General features: G+C 28.8%; 1 pseudogene; it reads right to left on the bottom strand.

Annotated features, from left to right (window-relative positions):
• Nucleotides 1–2,949: 2,949 nt before the first annotated feature.
• Nucleotides 2,950–4,641, bottom strand: LOC149888679 (uncharacterized; annotated as a pseudogene).
• Nucleotides 4,642–6,502: the final 1,861 nt, after the last annotated feature.

Here is a 6,502-nt window from a genome sequence, read left to right as displayed (position 1 = left end):
TCTGACTCCACACTAGTTGGTGGAATTGCTAATAAACTTTTGTAAAGATCTTCCAAAAGCATTCCGCGGGATCCCCCTTCATCCCAAAATTTCATTTCACTGCGAATTTCGGAATGAATCGATGATTTTTGTAGAACTTTTGACCGTGATTCCGAGAGTGATTCCTTTATCTTTTGCTGAAGAATTTCCTGCAAGGATAACTGAGTTTCCAATGATTCGATAGGTTTATCGTCATCCATTTTAGTAGACTCAGATACTGTCGGGTCTATTTCTAATGCTACTTCACCACTAAGTCTTTGGATTAGGGATATGATAATTTTGGTTATTTCAGTTTTTGAGCGACGCAAAATGTTCTTGTGAATTTTGGTTTTACCCCCATTATGCAAATATTGAAGAACATCGGATACCACAGTTCTTCTTCGATTAATTTGAACTTCAAACTCTTTTTTCATTTCACGGCCAATTTCTTCATTCTCATCAAAATTTTCTAACACAAACGTAAATGTTGCATCCGCAGAAAGTAAATTTGCATCAGCACGGCATAACGCGTCTACGGCTAATTTTATAGGCTTCAAATTTCTAGAAACTGTAGATATTATATTCCATTCTGAATCATTCAAAAATGTATCCGCTTTGATATCAATTATTGCCTTTTTTATTGAACTTTTCAAAAGATTAAAACGTTCTAACATGGACATCAGGCTACTCCATCTAGTCTTCGAATCAAGCAATAGCTGCAATTCCTTTCCATGATCTTCCTTCACATGTTTTTGCAACACTTCATTTTTTAAAGGGGAACGTCGAAACATTCGAACAATTACCCGAACTTTCATGATTACATTTCGCAATGTAAACTTTTCAGTAATTTCTACATCACATTCATTTCTCGTCCCCACTTGCATTCCTTCATCATCACTTAAATCTTCTTCATCAGAGTCCAGATCTAGGACACTCTCATAATCATCTTCATCTACCTCTTTCTCTGTTTGTTTGTAGATCACATTTACAATTGCAATCTGAATTGCATGAGCAAAACACAAAATTTGTTCACATGGTAATAATCTACCCACTTTTTGCATCATATCAGTTACAATACACGAAATATCGTTCCTTATATTTAACTGAAATGATTCTAACTTGTCCTCTAACAATTTTACACAATTTTCAGCCACAAATCGACCATTAATTCGAGAAAGACCCAAATTCCAGATATTTTTCGACCCATGAACGTTAACATTCATATAACGTCTATTTCGAGAGGACGTCCACTCGTCCAATGTTAGACTAAAGCATAAATTCTTTTTTAATTGATTAATTTCAGCAATTTGCAATTGTTTAATTTTTTTAGTATAATCCATCACGACTTTCTGTATGCTGGTGGGTGATTTTGGAATATCACCGAATCCACGCATTGTTAAACATTTTCTTAAATCGTTTGACGTACAAAAAACACGAAACGGTAAACCATCAGAAGCAATCATTCTAGCTACTACGGCAGGAAAAGTTTCATCTTTTTTTGAATTGAAAAAATCAATGATCGTGTTCGTTTTTCTGGTTGTGCTCACAACACTATCGTTACTGTCAGATGTAGAAGCTGTTGTATTTTCATCAAACTTTCGCTTGTTCAAAACTGTGTTGTGTTTAGAACGAAGATGTGTGTGCATGGGAGTTGTACATCCACCCAATATCTTTAAAACTTGCTTGCATTGCATGCATTTCGCCACCTGATTTGTTTTCCCTCGTAGAAAGTATTTCCACACAGAATTTGATGAAATATTTTTATTAAATACTATATCCATTAATTACATATATTTATTAAATAATCCTAGAAGGAACCCGTGAGTTGTGTGTACTCACAGCCTCAGCTAATAGTTCATGCAGCATGTACATATCTGGTATCTTGCTACAAAAATTGAAAATATAAAATTTGTCAAAATTGTAAATAGACACCACTGCCGCTTACCATACAGTCATGTTATCAACCTTCTTGCACACTGCATTGGGTAACTAAGAACTAAAAGGTACATAGATTATGCATAAATATTATTTAATCGTAAAGTATATCGAATATTTTGTACCTTAGTATCAAAATAATTACTTTGATTGTCTGATTTTTTTAGAAATCATTTCATTTCTTTAAAGTCATTAAAACATTGTTTCATAGTCTAGTTTTTCTTTCAAAACTCTATTTATTTTCTTTAATATTTCTGTAAAAAGCCTTATAAAATGTACGTCGATCATCGCTAGGAACTCCGATCGCCGCCATCTTGGGAGGCCAATTTTGGCTTCAATTTTTTTTGAAAAAGGCAATTGAATACGCTATCCAGTTATATTTTGAGATCAGTGTTTGAACCGATAACCAAACGATAACTTATCGGTTGAAACGATATTATCGGCTTTTTTATCGGTTTATCGGAATACATAAAAATAACGAGAATACCGATATTTATCGGTATAATAACGATATTTTTTACAATATTGCAATTTATTATTATTTTTTTAATGCCAAATTTTAGTTCAAATATATAATAAATCTTCAAGTCGAGTTAAGATGTCGTTTTGACTATCTTTACCGGTTTTACAAGTTAATCCTTCCCAATTGTATATATTATCTAGATGTCTAACTTCATAAAAATTCTGTAAAGAAAAAGTGAAGCAACACTGTTCTCCAAAATGAACCCCAGGTTGAAACTCTCCCCACTCCTGATTTTTTTACATTTAATCAATCATATGCATTAGTAAACACAATATATGTTGTCAAAAAAATCTGAACTAAGTGCTAAATATGTATATTTCCGAAATTAAAACGCATAATTTTTGGCTTTTTTTCTTCCAAAGTTTGAATAAAGTCAGCCATTATGGTAGTCAAAATAACCCATTAATATTTATTTATTTCATTTACAAAAAAACCATAATATAAATACATTTGTATCACAAATGATATTTAAGTTAATGCTTGTTTAAGTTAAAATTTACCACAGCAGAGTTTAGCTTTTCTCCATAACTTTTTTGTCCTATGTTTCTTTTATAGTTCATCAAAGTTTTTTTAAATTTGTGATGAACTGATTCACCACATTGTTCTGCATAGCTACCTAAGCTAATATTATTGCAATCTACTAAGGTGAGAATGTGACACACTAAAATATGTATTTTTTTATTAAACTGTTAGGTCATAGCCAAATATATCTTTTGTATATAGTTAAGAAAATGAACTTTTGAAATCTTCAATTTTAACAGAAATATCTGTACCCATTTCCAAACCAAATACAGCTGATTTCACTAATGAAAACTTACGCAAGCAATTCATTATTGGTAAAATATTGATTGCTGCAGTTAAGGTAACATCCTTCTCCAAAATATCTAACAGGGGCATAAATCAATTATAATTGTTTCCATCTAAACCTACACCATGATACCCTCTCATTAATATGTAATGTGTTTTCAACCAGCTTTGAAAAGCTGGCCAAATGTATTAAAGCAAAGTACAAAGTTTATCCACAACTCCCATCATAATGTGAAGCTCAGGTGGAGGAACAATGTGTTCAAGAAAAGTTTCTTGATCTTCTTTTAAGTAAATGAAATGAGGATTTATTACATTTTTGTATTCCTGCATTTTCAATCTTTTTTTTCCACCATATACATATTGATCAAAACATAAGTCTATGGAGCCCAACGTTCTTAGTTTCCCTGCTTCAAGGGAGCATTCTCCTTCACAATACAGGCAGGCATATTTACCAGAGTGACTTGAAAGTTCTAAAACACTATTTGCACACTTTACGTCAAATGTCATACTGAAGTTTACTTCTTCAAGTTGAAGAAGTGCCAATAAATTTTGGAGATTGCCATTATCCTCTAAGACCATCTGCACAATGGCAAGAATATAGCATTGCTTCACAACAGAATGTTCATATATTTCAAAGAAAGAATGATGATTTTTTGGATCAAAAACAATAATAACTTTTAAGAAGTTTAGACCACCATTTAAAGATATTCAGAGTTTCCTGCATTTCAGTCATGTTAACATTAATAATCGATTCTACAGCACTTGTTAGATTCCTGTGTAAAGTAGAACATGATTTTTTGGTTTTATTTTTAGAGAGTTCTAATGCATTTGATAGCTCCATAATATTTTGGAACAAGATATGATTAACTTTCTTTCTTTTTGACTTAATTTCATTTACTCCAACTGTAACAGAGAAAAGATTTCCACCTGTAGACATCTTGAACTGCCCTACACTTACAATGCTTTCACTCTCCATTTTATGCTTTAACAATCCAGATGCTACTTGTTCTGCATGTTTATCTCCAAGTGATTCACTAATATCTACTATATTGGTTACAGCTTTACTTTTGCAACAATCATGAGAAACTCCTCTAAAATTAATAGTAAAAATTTTATAACAGTTTTTGAAATAAGTAAAAACAATAAAAAATATATTGAATCAAACTATAAATTAGCATAAAGAGAAAAAATGTTTTAACTGATCTTATTTTAACCTTATTTTTAAATTATAAAATCATAAATATAAATAATCTATACTAAGATTTAAATAGCAGAGTCCACAGATTTTTTCAGCTACATTTAAAGTATTTGACACTGGCTAATTATTTGTCTGGATACATATCAGAGGTTCGCCTAATAGTACTCCTATTTACCTGAAATACATTACTTTCTATCAAATACATTATTCTACCTAAAGTATATTATATAATATCAATATGTAAATGTATATATATATATATATATATATATATATATATATATATATATATATATATATATATATATATACATATACACACATGTATATATATGTGTATATATATATACATATATATATATACATGTGTGTATATGTATATATATATAAATATATGTATATATATATATATATATATATATATATATATATATATATATATATATATATATATATATACATACATACATACATATACATATTGATATTATATAATATACTTTAGGTAGAATAATGTATTTGATAGAAAGCAATGTATTTCAGGTAAATAGGAGTACTATTAGGCGAACCTCTGATATGTATCCAGACAAATAATTAGCCAGTGTCAAATACTTTAAATGTAGCTGAAAAAATCTGTGGACTTTGCTATTTAAATCTTAGTATAGATTATATATATATATATATATATATATATATATATATATATATATATATATATATATATATATATATATATATATATATATATATATATATATATATATATATATATATATATATATATATATATATATATATATATATATATATATATATATATATATATATATATATATACACACACATAGGTAAAGCTACAGTTAAGCGGCCTAAAATAAATTTACATTTTCGCTTTTAAAAATACATTTAATTAGAACAATAGTATGCACGCATGAGTGATTTTAAAAAAGAAATAAATTTTAGAAGTGGAATTAAATAAAGTTTAGAAGAAGTGAAATAAAAATAGTACAGAGCGCTTGATTTTAAATTACTTTATCTTATATTTCTATAAAACTTAAAAAAATTGTCAGGTAAACACTTGCTATTATAATAGGGCTATTTTCATAGCCACATATCTCTTAAAAATACATCATCATGAACAATTATCATATAAACTTATATTCTTTAACTATAACAAATAACTTTAGTAAATAGATAATCAAAAATAAATCTACGCATAACATATTAAAGTAACAAAGTAAAAAAAATATCATAAAAATAACATAATAACAATAGAAAATGTTATATAAAAATTACACAGTACCAAATTCAAAAAAAAAAAAAAAACTAAAAAAACTACTTTGAAATTTATCTACTTTGGTTTTATCTACTATTCTATGATGCTTTTAGTCTCCGCGAACGAGAGCGTAAAAAGCGAAAATGTAAATTTATTTTAGGCCGCTTAACTGTAGCTTTACCCACACATATGTATATATATATGTATATATATATACATACATATATACACACACACACACACACACACACACACACACACACACACACACACACACACACACACACACACACACACTGGCTAGAGAGTATATCAAAGGTACTTTAATCTATATATATGTTAATGGGTTATTTTGACTACAATAATGGCTGACTTTATTCAAACTTTGGAAGAAAAAAAGCCAAAAATTATGCGTATTAATTTTGGAAGTATACATATTTAGCACTTAGTTCAGATTTTTTTGACAACACATATTGTGTTTACTAATGCATATGATTGATTACATGTAAAAAAAATCAGGAGTGGGGAGAGTTTCAACCTGGGGGTCGATTTGGAGAACAGTGTTGCTTCACTTTTTCTTTACAGAATTTTTGTGAAGTTAGACATCTAGATAATATATACAATTGGGAAGGATTAACTTGTAAAACCGGTAAAGATAGGCAAAACGACATCCTAACTCGACTTAAAGATTTATTATATATTTGAACTAAAATTTGGCATTTAAAAAAAAAAAAAAATTGGATTA

This window comes from Hydra viridissima, unplaced genomic scaffold (genome assembly GCF_058129835.1).
Source record: "Hydra viridissima isolate aposymbiotic clone 2 unplaced genomic scaffold, HvirCarnegie_v1 scaffold_5, whole genome shotgun sequence".
Lineage (NCBI taxonomy): Eukaryota > Metazoa > Cnidaria > Hydrozoa > Anthoathecata > Hydridae > Hydra > Hydra viridissima.
This window is presented reverse-complemented; position numbering and strand designations above follow the sequence as displayed.